The sequence below is a fragment of the Tenrec ecaudatus genome, chromosome 17 (assembly GCF_050624435.1).
Source record: "Tenrec ecaudatus isolate mTenEca1 chromosome 17, mTenEca1.hap1, whole genome shotgun sequence".
Classification (NCBI taxonomy): domain Eukaryota; kingdom Metazoa; phylum Chordata; class Mammalia; order Afrosoricida; family Tenrecidae; genus Tenrec; species Tenrec ecaudatus.
In genome coordinates this window covers 73904436-73919416 of record NC_134546.1, presented here as the reverse complement: position 1 = coordinate 73919416, position 14981 = coordinate 73904436, and positions in this window count along the sequence as shown.

Below are 14981 nucleotides of genomic sequence, written 5' to 3'. Positions count from 1 at the left end.
GTAAATATTTGCTGATAAGTAACATTTGTGGATTCCTGATAAAGTCAGGTGACAGTTTTCTGTACAGTCTGGGGAACTATGTGACCTTATTGGGAAATGGAACATAATTGATAGTTTTCCTATCAACATTTTCAGGCAGCAACTTTTGAATCTGACTTGAGCTTGCATAAAGGAACTCCCAAGTATAACAGGCATAAAAGAAGCACAATTCTTATGGATGCAAGTTAATCAGTAAATGCTTCACTTTTTCTTTCCCAAAAACACTTGTTCTGAGGGTCCTGGCAGCCAAGGGTTACTTGCAGGAAGCAAATTTAAATTTCAGACCATTCAACTTGGAAAAGTCACCCCAAACACTGTCCATACACTTGACCCCTTGGACTGATAAGACCTCTAGTGAGTGATAAATTAGCAGCGTGCATAAATCATGATAAGCATCAATGAAGAACAATGTTTAACTGTCCCCAAAGTTTCCCGGCAAAATCAAACAAGAAGATAGTACAAATTCCAACTCTAAGGACAGGCAAGTTTAACAACCATTCTCCCATCCACATTCCTCCATTCCCTTTTCAATGCTCCTGCTTAAGTTTTATTTTTAATTTTTTTTTCTTAAACTGACATATAACTTACCTAGACATGCATGCTAGGTACTTCTCTTTTCCTGAAAATCAGTCATACACGACAGTGCTTTAGGTCACAGAATGGACTGTCACCACAAAGGTTAAGCAAGGCCCTTAGTCCGTGCTTCAGCCCCATTAACACCTTGGCAGGATTGGATGGTTGGGTGTTTCCAGTTTGTTAGGAGGATGCACATCCACACCCAACGTACATGGTTCTATCTCACCCATGTCACCCATGCACTCCCTCTGCAAAGGGCCAAATTACTGGTGCCTCAGCCATTGTTATCTGAGTCTTTGCTGCTGGAGTTTCAGCCACAGGTGTGGGCCCTTTGGCAAGCGGACCGCCTCTCCCTGGCTCCTCCCTGAGCCCCACCCCAGGCCCGCCAGGCCCCGTCCACCCCGTCACCAGGCGCCTGTGTTGGCACCTCAGCAGAAATGGGCGGGGCAAGAGCTGCCTTGAGAGGAAGTGAAGGCAGACCCCTGCCCCTCTCTGACCCCACCAGCTCCTCCCACCCCGGGTCATGCCCAGAAAGGGCCAGAAGTGGCGGTGTCTTATTCTGAACTGCAGTGCACAGTGAGGAATCCACTGTTGGTGCTCTGCTCCCAGTGCCAGAGAAGCGCCCACAGCCTGAGCACCCTGTTGTCGGCGCTCTCAGGTGGGAGGCTCTGGGCTCCGGGACATGTGTGTGGGCGGAGGCTGTTTTAGTCCAGCTGACTAGGGTGCAAGCACCCTTTCTCTCCCCAGGAGCCCTGCCAGCGCTTCTCTTGGTGAGAGGTGGGCGGGTGTCCCTGAGGCAGGTCCCATTTCCCCGCTTTCGGATTTATTGGGGTTCATGGTGGGAGTCCCTGTTGGAGAAAGGGGATCCCGCCTGGGGTTTGGGGCTTCGGGGTTCCCTGATTCTCTCTTTGCGGGTCTCCTAACCCCCACTCCCTTGTTTCCTTCCACACAGCGACGCCTCCTCCCTGAGACTCCTTGCGCCTCCTCAGCTCAAAGGTGAGCTGGGGGTCTTGTTCTGCTGACCTCCCTCTGGACCCGACCAGAGTCTGTTCTAGGCCCAAGATCTCTTGCTGGTCCGTGACAGAAAAGTCTTCCCTGGCTTTAAAATATTGGTCGCGGCCTTTTTTTCTTACCCCTTGTTTCGAATTCCATCTATATATTACTAAGGTTTTTAAAACCATTCCCATTTCCTTTTCTTTCTGTTCTTTATTGCTTCTGTTGTGTTCAGTTTGTGTAGCACAGAAGGGGTGGATGTCTGGAGATGAAATAACATGCGAGGGCTTGTAAGGATGTCTGGACGGGGTCGGGGTGGGTGGCTGGCGGAGTTGGGGAGGGTGAGGGGACTTGGGGAATAAAGAATGAAGGATGGAGGGGACTGAGCACTAGAACTGAAAGTGACTAGTAAGCCTTTTTAAAGGCGATTTAATCATGGTGGGAAAATAGACAATATGAAATCGATTGTGGTAATGATTGTGCAATGCTTAAGATGGCTGAACTGTGGGATTATGTGGGATATGTGGATTCAGTGCCCCAAAAAGTGTTAAAAAAAGAAAGATCTCCATCATAAAAGCAATCTAACTAAACTATGCACAGAAGAATCAAAAACCAAAGTGAAACAAAGAAACTAAAAACAAGGTAATGCTAAAGTGATCGACCTCTATTTGGGGAATGAAATGGGTCCTTGGATTTTGAACGTTGTAAGGCTGAAGTACAATTTACTTTACCAGAGAGCAGCGAGAGCTGGACAGCCTGCCTGCAGGAAAATAGCAGGCGCAGAGTCGCCAGGATGTCCCAGGCCTTGATAGTCGAGCAGTTTGGAATGTGCCAGTTGAGATGCCTGGTAGGCGATGAGCCCACAGTTGTCATTGATCAACGAGTGCACGACGCCCATGGCCCTGAATGAGATGCTGGAGTCCGAGTGGACCTACTGGAGCACCTTGTGCACATACACAGAGTAGGTCTCCTTGCTGCTGCACTGGCATTTCTTGCTGTGCTCCCTCTGAGCCTTAGCTAGAGTCTCCATGAACTTAGCAGGGTCAAGTGGGTTGTTTGACTGGGACAGTATACCTGGCAAAGGTAGTGTAGGTGTCCTAAGGTGAGCTGAGGGAGGACAGAAACCTCCCCTGGAGCAGAAGGGCTAAAGCTCGCTGGATCTTGATTTTCAGCAATACAGAGTGTGAAAGCAGGACCTCTACATCCCTCTAACCCTTTGGGATTTCAGCAGGTATTGTTGGAAAAGTTACCACAGGGGTAACTGACTTGTGGTGGCCAAGTGTTCATAGTGATGTCCCTTTTAATCCTTCATTGTCGGAATGATTTGATCTGATCTCCCCTGTAAGATGGGGGTGGAGGGTGAGGGGCAGGGGTAGAGGGGAGAGGAGGAAGGAGGAGAGAGGGAGAGATTGGAGCTGCCTCCACACTCCCTGATGGCCCCTAGCCTGGATTCCCAGGCTGCCCCCTGCCCAACAAGGTGGGTATACCAGCCACTGAGTGGGGACTTAATTGTTTTTATTGACACTACTTAGGTGTCAACAAGAAGGTCCTGTTAGGCCTTGGGCCTCTACTCAAACACTCCCTCAATGCATGAATACCTTCTTTTATTAAATTGGAACTCTGATGCTCACTCTCCCGACACAACGGCTGGAGCCAAAGTGGGTGAACAAGTAAATGTGGTGAAGAAAGCTGATGGTGCCCGGCTATCAAAAGAGACAGTGACTGGGGTCTTAAAGGCTTGAAGATAAACAAGCGGCCATCTAGCTCAGAAGCAACAAAGTCCACATGGAAGAACACACCAGCCTGTGTGATCGAGTGGTCCCAAAGGGATCAGTTACCAAGCATCAAAGAACAAAAAATCATATCATTGACTGCACACCTCCATGATAGGATCGCTGAAGACAAATGGGTGCATAAGCAAATGTGGTGAAGAAAGCTGATGGTGCCCGGCTATCAAAAGAGATAGTGTCTGGGGTCTTAAAGGCTTGAAGGTGAACAAGCGGCCATCTAGCTCAGAAGCAAAAAAGCCCACATGGAAGAAGCACACCAGCCAGTGCGATTACGAGGTGCCAAGGGACCAGGTATAAGGCATCATGCAAAAAAAACAACAACGATATAAGTGTGTGTATATATGTGTATATGTATATGTATATATATACCATATTAAATGAAGGGGGAAGTGCAGAGTGGAGACCCAAGGCCCAAGTGTCGGCCACTGGAGATCCCCTCATAGAGAGGTTTAGGAGAGGAGATGGGTTAATTAGGGTGCGAGGTAGTACCGATGAAGAACACAGCTTTCCCCCAAATCCTGGATGCTTCCTCCCCCCAACTACCATGATCCGAATTCTACCTTGCAGGACTGGATAGGGAAGAGGCTGTACACTGGTACATATGAGGGCTGGAGGTACAGGGAATCCAGGGTGGATGATACCTTCAGGACCAAGGGTGTGAGGGACGATGCTGGGAGAGTGGGGGGTGAGTGGGTTGGAAGGGGGGAACTGATTACAAGGATCCACATGTGACCTCTTCCCTGGGAGAGGGACAGCAGAGAAGGGGGGAAGGGAGACTCCGGATAGGGCAAGATATGACAAAATAACGAGGTATAAATTACCAAGGGCACATGAGGGAGGGGGGAAAGCGGAGGGAGGGGAAAAAAAGAGGACCTGATGCAAGGGGCTTAAGTGGAGAGCAAATGCTTTGAGAATGATTGGGGCAGGGAATGTATGGATGTGCTTTATGCAATTGATGTATGTATATGTATGGATGGTGATAAGAGTTGTATGGGTCCCTAATAAAATGTAAAAACAGAAAAGAGGAGAAAAAAATGATTAGGGCAGGGACTGTACAGATGTGCTTTATACAATTGATGTATGTATATGTATGAACTGTGATAAGAATTGTATGAGCCCCTAATAAATTGTTAAAATTAAAAATAAATAAATAAATAAAAGAAATTGAAAAAAAAAAAAAGAAGGTCCTGTTAGGAAAACGGGTCGGAGATGCTCACATTGTGCACTGTGTGTCAGCATGCCGGTTGGATCCCTGGCCTGCTGTCGGAGCTCTCCCACCCTGGGGTCCCCAGGCACTCCCTCCTGTTCTCACAAACTTTTAAATAGTTGAGTTGGATTCCATTTTACTTTCTTAGATCTTATCATTGTTTCAAAATGTTTCACAAAATATCATTTTAATTCTATTATTTTACTTAACGTGATTTTTGTGTGTACATATGTGCATGTGTGTGTACCATGCACACGTTTTTGTAGTATCCTTTTGGATAACCACTAAGGAGGTAGACCAGTAATCTTGTTAGGAAATATGTCTGCTACCTGCCAAGTGCATATATAAATCCGCTATTCCTGTTTGTGCCCATTTTAGCCCTGCAGGCAGGCTGGCCAGTTCTCCCTGCTCTCTGGCAAACAGTATCACCTCCTCCCCCTCTTGTGTTTTAGAAGGGTATCTGTGTGTTGGAAAGATGGTCAGCATCTTAATATGTAAGGGTTAATAGTTTGGGAGCTGGAGATTAGCAGTTAATCATTAGGGATTTAAATACCAAGTTATTTTTGAGTGTTAAAATGTAGCCTACAACATTTTTACATTTACTAGCTATAGTATTTATCACCTATTTGGCATCTTTTTATATGCAATCATGAATTTATGATGAATAAGGAATTTTCATTTCTTTTTTTTGGAAGTTTTTCTTCCTTTTATTCTTTTTTTCTGATTAATCTAGCTAGTACAATTTTTAATATGAGTGGTGGAAATGGACACATGTTTTTGCTGATTCTGAGGTAGCGTGATTTTTTTCTTTTCTACATGTGAAATTTGCAATTGTTTTTCATGAATGTGTATTAGGATATTGGATTTGACCTACTTCATGTTAGATTTGTAGTTGTTTTTAACATGAAAAGCTTTTGACTTTGTTTAGTATGTATTCTGTGTCTATTTAGATAATTGACTTTTCCCCCCATCAGTAAGGCTATTTGAGTGTTTATTTTCTTGTGTTAATCCAATTCTGGGATGAATTGGAATTAATCATGATACATACTTATTTTAATATATTATCTGTCTCAGTTTCCTACTTTTAAAGTAACTTTTTCATTCAGATCCCTTATCAACACTGGTCTACAGTTTCTTAAAGTATCATTATCTGATATTGGTCTCAGGTTACTTCTGGTCTCATAGATGGCATTACTAAGTACTCTCTCAAAACTATTGTTATGTTGGAACCCAGTAAGTTGAACTTAAACAACAAAACAGTAAAAAAGTGTTTATTCATCTTTTGTGAATACTCTGACTGCCAGAATTTTTAGTTTTCATCTATCATACAGTTAGGCTGGAAGTTTCTCATGAAATTTTATTTTGATTCAGTTGATTATAGACCTTCTAAACATCCTGAAATCCAGTGAGTTAACTATTGTCAGCCTCTTGCTCTGCTAGATCTCTGATCTTCCAGTGTACAGGGCTACATGAACCCTCAGTGTACAGGGCTACATGATTTACAGTTTCCTTGAAAGACAAATAGCTACTCAAAACTTAGTGACTGTGCTGCCCTCAGACTAGAACCCATATTCATGAAAATACTCTGCCATCTGGCATGCTGTGAGGCCCTTAGAGAACTGCCTTCAGCTCACCAAAAGAATGGATTAATGAGGGTTAGAAATGCCTCAGTGATTTTGTTGTCTCCTTGTTTGTCCCAATTTTATTAACCGAAGAAACGTCTTTTCTTTTTTAATGAGAGAAATAATATCTTTTGTAAACATAACAACACACTAATGTCTTTGTGTTTGTGCTGGGTGCATATTTGTGGATTCTGAGACTGTTGTCATGTCAGCTGTCATTGAGTCAATTTGATTTCACAGGGACCCATTGCACAACAGAACAAAACACTGCACTCTCCTGTGCCATCCTCACAATTGAGGATGAATGTATGTTTTTAAAAATTTAATTAATTTATTTTAACTCATTTTATTAGGGGCTTATACAGCTTGTATAATACATGCATACATCCATTGTGTTAAGCACATTTCTACATATGTTGCTATCATCGTTTTCAAAAAATTTTCTTTATACTTGAGTCCTTGGTATCAGCACCTCGTTTTTTTCCTCCCTCATGAAGCCATGATAATTAGTTTTTATTGCTTTTTCATGTCTTATATTGACCGATGTCTCCCTTCACCCCCTTTTCTATTGTCCATCCCTCTGGGAAGGGGTTATATGCAGATCATTGTGTTTATATCCCCCTTCACCTCCCACCTACTACTTACTCCCCTGGTATTGCTACTCTCATTATTGGTCCTGATGGGTTTTATCTGCCCTTGATTCCCTCTGTTTCTAGCTCTTATCGGTACCCGTGTGCATTCTCTAGTCTAGCCAGAATCATATGGTAGCTTTGGGTTCATGATAGTGGGGGGGGGGGGACAGAGGGAGCACTAAAGATGTAGAGAAAAGTTGTATGTTTCATTGGTGCTATACTGCACCCTAACCGGCTCTTCTCATCCTTTCACCTTTTCTGATAGGTTGGTTTATTGTGCCAACTTGGTCAATAGGAACATGGTAATGTTGCCGTTTGATTGGAGGGCAAAGAGATAAATGGCTAGGCAAACCCCGCCTCTCTCTATCTTTCTCTCTTGCTCTCTTCTGATCAGATCAGGGTGCACCTGCTAGTTCTCTGTCCCAACTTGTGAGCTACACTAACAGTTGGATTGCCAATCTGTGGATCATGTCGCTAGAACTTGAGATTCCTTCGAGAAGTGCTTCATCATGTTGCTGGTGTATACATCACTTGAGCTTGGGACTGTTGGATCCTATTGTCTTCCTGACTGTTGATGACCTGACCTTCTGTTTGCTCCCTGTGTCCAGACTGCCTTCATTGCCCTATATAAGACTCTCCTGTCTGCTTCCTTGACCTTGGACCCAGGGGCTCTCATGAGTTGAAGGATTTCCAGTATATTAAATGTTTCATGGAAGTGAGTTGAACTGAGCACTCTGTACAGCTCTGTGGACTAATTAGCTGCTATATTCTTTTGTGCTTTATATGTCTATCCATTATATATAATACGTAATAATATATAATTATTATCTAGAATGCTTTTATATATCATGATTATATATAATATATATAGTAGGTGTATACAGCACATAAATATATATACATAATATATGTGTATATATTTACAAGTGTCCTGGTTTTGTTTCTGTATAAAATACCCTTCTGTAAGGGGGTGTCCACCTGCCTCAGATGGACTTTATGTCTCATTTCATACTACCCCTCTTTCACATTGATAGGATTTTTTGTTTTGTGTCTCTGATGCCTGATACCTGATCCCATTGATACCTCATGATCACACGGGTTTGTGCGCTTCTTCTATGTGAACTTTGTTGCTTCACAGCTAGATGACCTTTAGGACCCCAGCTGCTATTCTTTTGATAGTCAGACAGCATCAACTTTCTGCACCATTTTGTCTTAATCGATTGTGTCAAGAAGCGGAGCATCACAGAATGCCAGGTAAAGTCTTCTTTCATTGAGGGAGTACTGGAATAGAGGTCCAATGTCCATCTGCTACCTTAATACTTAACATTTAAATATATGTACATAGATTTATTTCCCTTTCATCATATATATTTAAATATGTAAATGACTGTATTTAGAAATTTATAAATGCCCTTTGTCTCCTAGTACTCTCCTCTAGTTCCTTTTACTTTCCTCTTGTCCCACTATCATGTTTGGCCTTCATCAGTTTTCAGTAATTCCTCTCATTACATTGCCCTTGATCACGCCCTACCAGGCATCCTACACTCTCCTCAACATCGATTTTAGATTACTTGTGTCCTTGACCCCATTTCCTTTCCCCCTCTTCCCCATCTTCTGTATCCCCCCAGAACCATCAGTCCTATTGTTTTCTCCTCTGGTGTGTTTATTCTGCCTATCTTATCTAGATAGACATGCAAAGACAATAGTAAGCACAAACATCAGACAGAGCAAAACAAAAAACAACTATTGGAGAAAAAGAGAAAAGACTAGAAATCATCCCAGGTTTGTTTGTCGACCATTAAGAGTATTTTACTGTCGGTTGAGTCTGATGTGGTACCATGCTTTGGCCGCACAGTCTATTTTTTGTATGCCCCGGGTACTTCATTGCTTTGCTCCTCTTGCTGCTCTGTTGCATGCCCTTAGCGTTTTGCCCCAGTGTGGTGGAGTCAGATAGAGCACATTTCCCACACTGTGCCACGAGTGTTGTCCCTCATGGCACTATTGGTCATTGAGGGATGCCGTGTCTTGTGGTGTGGCTGGCCCTATGGTTCTCTCTGTGCATTGGCCAATTTGAGCAGGAATATCATCCTTGGGGTTTGGTGGGCCATGATGTGAGGGTGAACAAATTGTCGCAGTCACTTTGTTAATTCATTTAGTAGAGAGATTCATGTTTTTCACTGCCCTTCATCTTTTCCAAACAGAATATCCTTTTGAAGGAATTATTTTTTCCTGATAATATGTCCAAAGTATATAATATGAACTCTCACCATCCTTACCTCTAAGGAGCACTCTGACATTGCTTCTTCCAGGACAGACTTGTTTGTCCTTTGCCTGTCCATGGTACGTGGGATATTCTTGACCAGAACTACAATTCTTTTTTTTTTTTTTTCTCTTTTCTTCTTTTACATTTTATTAGGGACTCATACAACTCTTACCACAATCCATACATATACATACATCAATTGTATAAAGCACATCCATACATTCCCTGCCCCAATCATTCTCAAGGCATTTGCTCTCCACTTTAAGCCCCTTGCATCAGGTCCTCTTTTTTTTCCCCTCCTCCCTCCCCCTTCCCCCCTCCCTCATATGCCCTTGGTAATTTATACATCGTTGTTTTGTCATATCCTGCCCTATCCGGAGTCTCCCTTCCCCCCTTCTCTGCTGTCCCTCTCCCAGGGAAGAGGTCACATGTGGATCCTTGTAATCAGTTCCCCCTTTCCAACCCACTCACCCTCCACTCTCCCAGCATCGTCCCTCACACCCTTGGTCCTGAAGGTATCATCCACCCTGGATTCCCTGTACCTCCAACCCTCATATGCACCAGTGTACAGCCTCTGTCCTATCCAGCCCTGCAAGGTAGAATTCGGATCATGGTAGTTGTGGGGAGGAAGCATCCAGGATCCGGGGGAAAGCTGTGTTCTTCATCGATACTACCTCACACCCTAATTAACCCATCTCCTCTCCTAAATCCCTCTATGAGGGGATCTCCATTGGTCGACACTTGGGCCTTGGGTCTCCACTCTGCACTTCCCCCTTCATTTAATATGATATATATATATACATATATATACATGCATATATACATATACACATATATACACATACATACACACACTTATATCTTTTTTTTTTTTTTGCATGATGCCTTATACCTGGTCCCTTGGGCACCTCGTGATCGCACTGGCCGGTGTGCTTCTTCCATGTGGGCTTATTTGCTTCTGAGCTAGATGGCCGCTTGTTCACCTTCAAGCCTTTAAGACCCCAGACACTATCTCTTTTGATAGCCGGGCACCATCAGCTTTCTTCACCACATTTGCTTATGCACCCATTTGTCTTCAGCGATCCTATCATGGAGGTGTGCAGTCAATGATATGATTTTTTGTTCTTTGATGCCTGGTAACTGATCCCTTTGGGACCACTCGCTCACTCAGGCTGGTGTGTTCTTCCATGTGGACTTTGTTGCTTCTGAGCTAGATGGCCGCTTGTTTATCTTCAAGCCTTTAAGACCCCAGTCACTATCTCTTTTGATAGCCGGGCACCATCAGCTTTCTTCACCACATTTACTTGTTCACACACTTTGGCTCCAGCCGTTGTGTCGGGAGAGTGAGCATCATAGAGTTCCAATTTAATAAAAGAAGGTATTCATGCATTGAGGGAGTGCTTGAGTAGAGGCCCAAGGTCCTTCCGCCACCTTAATACTTGACCTATAAATATAGACACATAGATCTATTTCCCCATCCTCCTATATATATTTGCATGTACATGTCTTTGTCTAGACCTCCATGAATGCCCTTTGACTCCTAGCTCTTTCCTCCATCTCCCTTGACTTTCCTCCTGCCCTACTACCATGATTCATCGCCACCTGGGCTAGAGTATACCTCTTCTCTAAGCAACCTTACCCTTGATCATTTCCCACCAGGCCTGCCACTCCCACTTCTCTACCATTTGGGGTCCCATGTTTTTCCCTTGTCCCTGGGTTTGTTAACACCACTTCCTTACCCCCCCTACCCCCCCACCCCAAGTCCCCCCAAAACTGTCGGTCCCGTTGTTTTTCCTCCAGATAGTTCATCCAGCCTGTCCTATTCAGACAGACCTGTGGAGTCACTAACATGCACGAAAACTAGACAGAGGAAAACAAAGCAACAGTATACAACCAGACAACAAAACAACAAAAACAAACCACTGACAAAGAACAGAACAAAACAGTTCACAAGAGAAAAGCTTGTAGTTAGTTCAGGGATCGTTTGCTGGCCCTTAGGAGCGTTTTCCAGTCCAGTCTGTTGGGGCACCACGCCCTGGCCCCGAAGTCCACTTTCAGCATTCCCTGGGGACCTTGCCACTCCATTCCCTTGCTGTTCCGCTGCACTCCCCCAGTGATTTGCCTCGGTGTGGTAGGATCAGGTCAGGTGCAATTCCCACACTGTGTCTCCGGTGCTGTCCCCTGTATCGCCCTTAGTCACTGAGGGGCATCATGACTCATAGTGGGGCCAGCCATGTTGCAGAACTACAATTCTAATGCACTCATTGTTCCTCAGCCTTCCTTTGTCCATCTTTCAAATGCACATAAATCAGTTGACAATAGCATGTTTTGGTCAGGTGACCCCAGTCCTCGATGTAATATCTTTTCCCCCCAATACTCGAAAGAGCCATTGTTCAGCAGATTTAGCTAATGCAATGTAATTATTGATCTCTAGACTACTACTTTCAGTATTCAGGGTTTTTGTTTATTTGGTCTTTTTTCCATAAGCTAACCAATTTTCTGGAAGGAGTTTAAATTTACTCAAACTTTAGATTAAGAATTTTGATAAAGGAGAGGCTGTCGGAGCCAGCCAACTAGTCAAACAGTTCTGAAAGGGGAGTGAGGATTAAGGAAAAAGGAGAGACAAAAAGTATTGGGAGGGCAACAGAGAATACTGAAGCCTCGAGTTTATTTTACATATTCTTTTTATCCATGCAGATACAACCAGGGTTAATTATCTCATTGTTAAGCAAGTATATTTGATACATTTGCATACTTTCTTGTTCTTGTTTTTAACTATTCTAAACATAAAGTCACAGAAGAAATCAGCACACACTGATACATAGGTCATGAGACTTCTCAGTCATTTTAAGGCTGAGCCTTAATGGCCTTCAACATCTCCCGCTTTTCTTTTTACTGAAGATGTCTTTACTCAAAACGTCGGCAAATGAATGTGCCTGTCTTAGGTTGTTGAGTCCTCAAATCACCCTTACATGTCATCAGTCCTGCTGGCGACTATGACCTGTCTTAGTTTGGGAGACTCAGACTCCATCTTACGCGTCTCTGACTAACCAGCCTCCGTCTGACACCCCTGTTTGGGGAGGGGGCAAAATGCACAGGTGTACTTCATGAAGCTTTGTTCTTCAGGCCAATAATTCAACCATAACCCTGTGCAGTATCATAGGGAGTATGCATAAGATCAACAATACACCCACTCCCGCTGTGACTAAAGACATAAGCATGTGAAGTAGGCCTCTGAGATTTCCTAATGAAGGAAAAGCAACTCAAAAATGCTGGAGCCAATCCTCAGCAAGTTTAGCGGCATCAAAATCAAGAGCCTTAGCATATTTTATGGCTAATATTTCTTGATGGAGTTGTAATAAATCTAAAGACTCATTATCATTGTGCTATATACCTTGAAGATGATTCTTCACTTTAATCCAGCTATACTGACTGCTGTTGTACTATTTAGGTGTAACACAGATCCATGTATGTACAGCATGGCACTGTGGACTAGACCTGACCTTAAATCCCTGCACCTCATCTCCTAAATACATGACCATGTCATAAAGAGCATTTACTTTTTGTTCTAACTTCCTGTCTATATCTTCTTGAGCACCCCACACATTAGTCACATTTTTGGATAATTCATTTACACAGTGGGCAGTTTGTATGATTTGTGAAAGTACAATTGCTGCAGTAGTAACAGTAGCACCTAAACTTAATATAGCTAAAATACTTGCTATAAGAAAACCTACAAAGCGCTTGGGTTAATGTTTTTTCAATCTCTTCTAATACCTGTAACCCTCTTTGTGAACACCAAGGCCCAGTAATATTCAATGGTAGCATAACAAAAGAAGATTGATACAAAATGGCAATGATAATATCTTCAGGGGACCAGGAAATAAAAGTAGACAAATTACAATTATTACAAGACATGTTAAAGTTATAATCATCATGATCTATAGTAATGTTCCCTGCCAAAATTACATAAGGCGATGGTACGCAGGCAGTAACGTTTCCCTGCGGTCTGGAGGAAGGGCCCATAAGCTTCTTGTTCCCCAAAGCAGCCCCTATTTTCCACCACTGAGTTTGTGGAAAACCTGAGTCTGACCACCAAAGTCCTGCAGACAGCCCCTTTTCACATTCAGCAGGGTTTTGTTTTTAGTATTGTCTTGTCTTGGTTGAATCTCCTTTGATATATACCTGATGGGCTTGTCCGTGAGACACAATCTCTACAATATGGTTTTATTTTTTGAGTCTCTAGTCCACAAGGGGAAAAAGACTGCGGAGTGGGTGAGATTACATTTCCTTCACTTTGTACAGGGAGGGCATGAGTCATTAACTCACACCTTGATTTCCGGACCTTCCCAGACAGGAGAATATAAGAAATGTGAATTAGGAACAGAAGCCTAGTACTGCTCACTGAGCAATGTCCCCAGAAGCACACCGAGGCAAATTACCATCTTCATGGTTTGCAAACTGTACCAACCATTCAGGCAGCCCCCATGCTCCATCAGCGTCCTACGTAAAACCCAAACATGCCCTCCTCCCCATATTAATAGCGGGTTGGGGCCATGCCTCCAGGCAAAACAAGCCAATGTTATCTCTTCATAGGCTCTTTGAAGTTGGTGGAAGGGACACTAAAGGCAAATCTTTTACACTCATTTGGATCCAAGGGCATGGTATAAAAACAATCTTTTAAATCTAAAATGATCTTATATGTATTGGCTGGAATAGCAGAGGGGGAAGGGAGCCCAGCCTGCAGGGCTCTCATAAGTTCCATAGTATCATTAACCTTCCTTTACCGTTTTTCCTTACAAAGCAGCTGCTGTCGCAAGCCTCTGAGTAAAGAAAGTTCCAATGTCCGAGCATAGTCTGATATAATCGGACAGGTTGCCCTTTTTTCTAAAAGGTCTCTGCGCTGGCTGGCAGGCAGTATTTGCATTTTCAAAAGCCAATTGTTTCCATTCTGTGAGGGCAAGCACCGTGATGGAAAGTGTATCTAATAAAGATTGAGTAAAAGGGTACTCGGGACATATTGGTCGTAAGTAACCTTGAGTTCTTTTAGCTGTTTGCAAGGAATAGGAGTATGATCTCTCATCAGATTACCCTGGGCATCCTGTCACTGTTACAGGGAACAGCATACTGAACTCCCCTATATCCTCTCCTTGTTCTGCTGCATGTACGGCAGCACTAAGCATAGATCCTTTCCTGAAGCCCCAGTCACAACCAGTGCTACAACTGGCAAGTATTCTAGAAAAGGATTCCTTTCACTGAATGCACTCTGAAGCCTCTGAAATACCTTGGCCCCAGTAAGTTTTGGCACCCATTCCTGGGACTCTATCTCAGAGTGCTTTTCTATTAACTTGACTTGCATTTCCCTCATCTTTGCTGCTAATGATGCATAAGCTTCCTCCCAGCCTACCACCTTTGTTTAATTTGGGCAGGACTTCTGAGTATCTTGCACCAGGTTTTGATTCTCAGGTTGAAGCGCCTCGGAGGCAGCGAAAATACCCAAGTCCTCATCATGATAATGTGCCGCCTTGTCCTCTAAGGGCTCCACATCGCCAGGGTCAAGGGGTTCCTCTTCCTTGCTTTCAAAGCCCTCCAGTTAACTTTTCAGTGACTTCAGCGGTTGAGGAGGAGGCAGAGGCGCAGAAGGAAGTTTACTTTCACTTTTGTTTGAGCATGCAAATTGGTTTTCAGGCTGGAGTTCCTCATGCCTATGGTACAGGCTATCCCTAACTAAATTCCATAAACTAAACGTGTCTATGGGAACCTTCTATGTCCATTAGTGGTGTAGTGATCTTTTAACCATTTCCCTACTTTTTGCCAAGTTTCAATATTTACAGTCCCTTCCTCAGGAAACCAAGGACA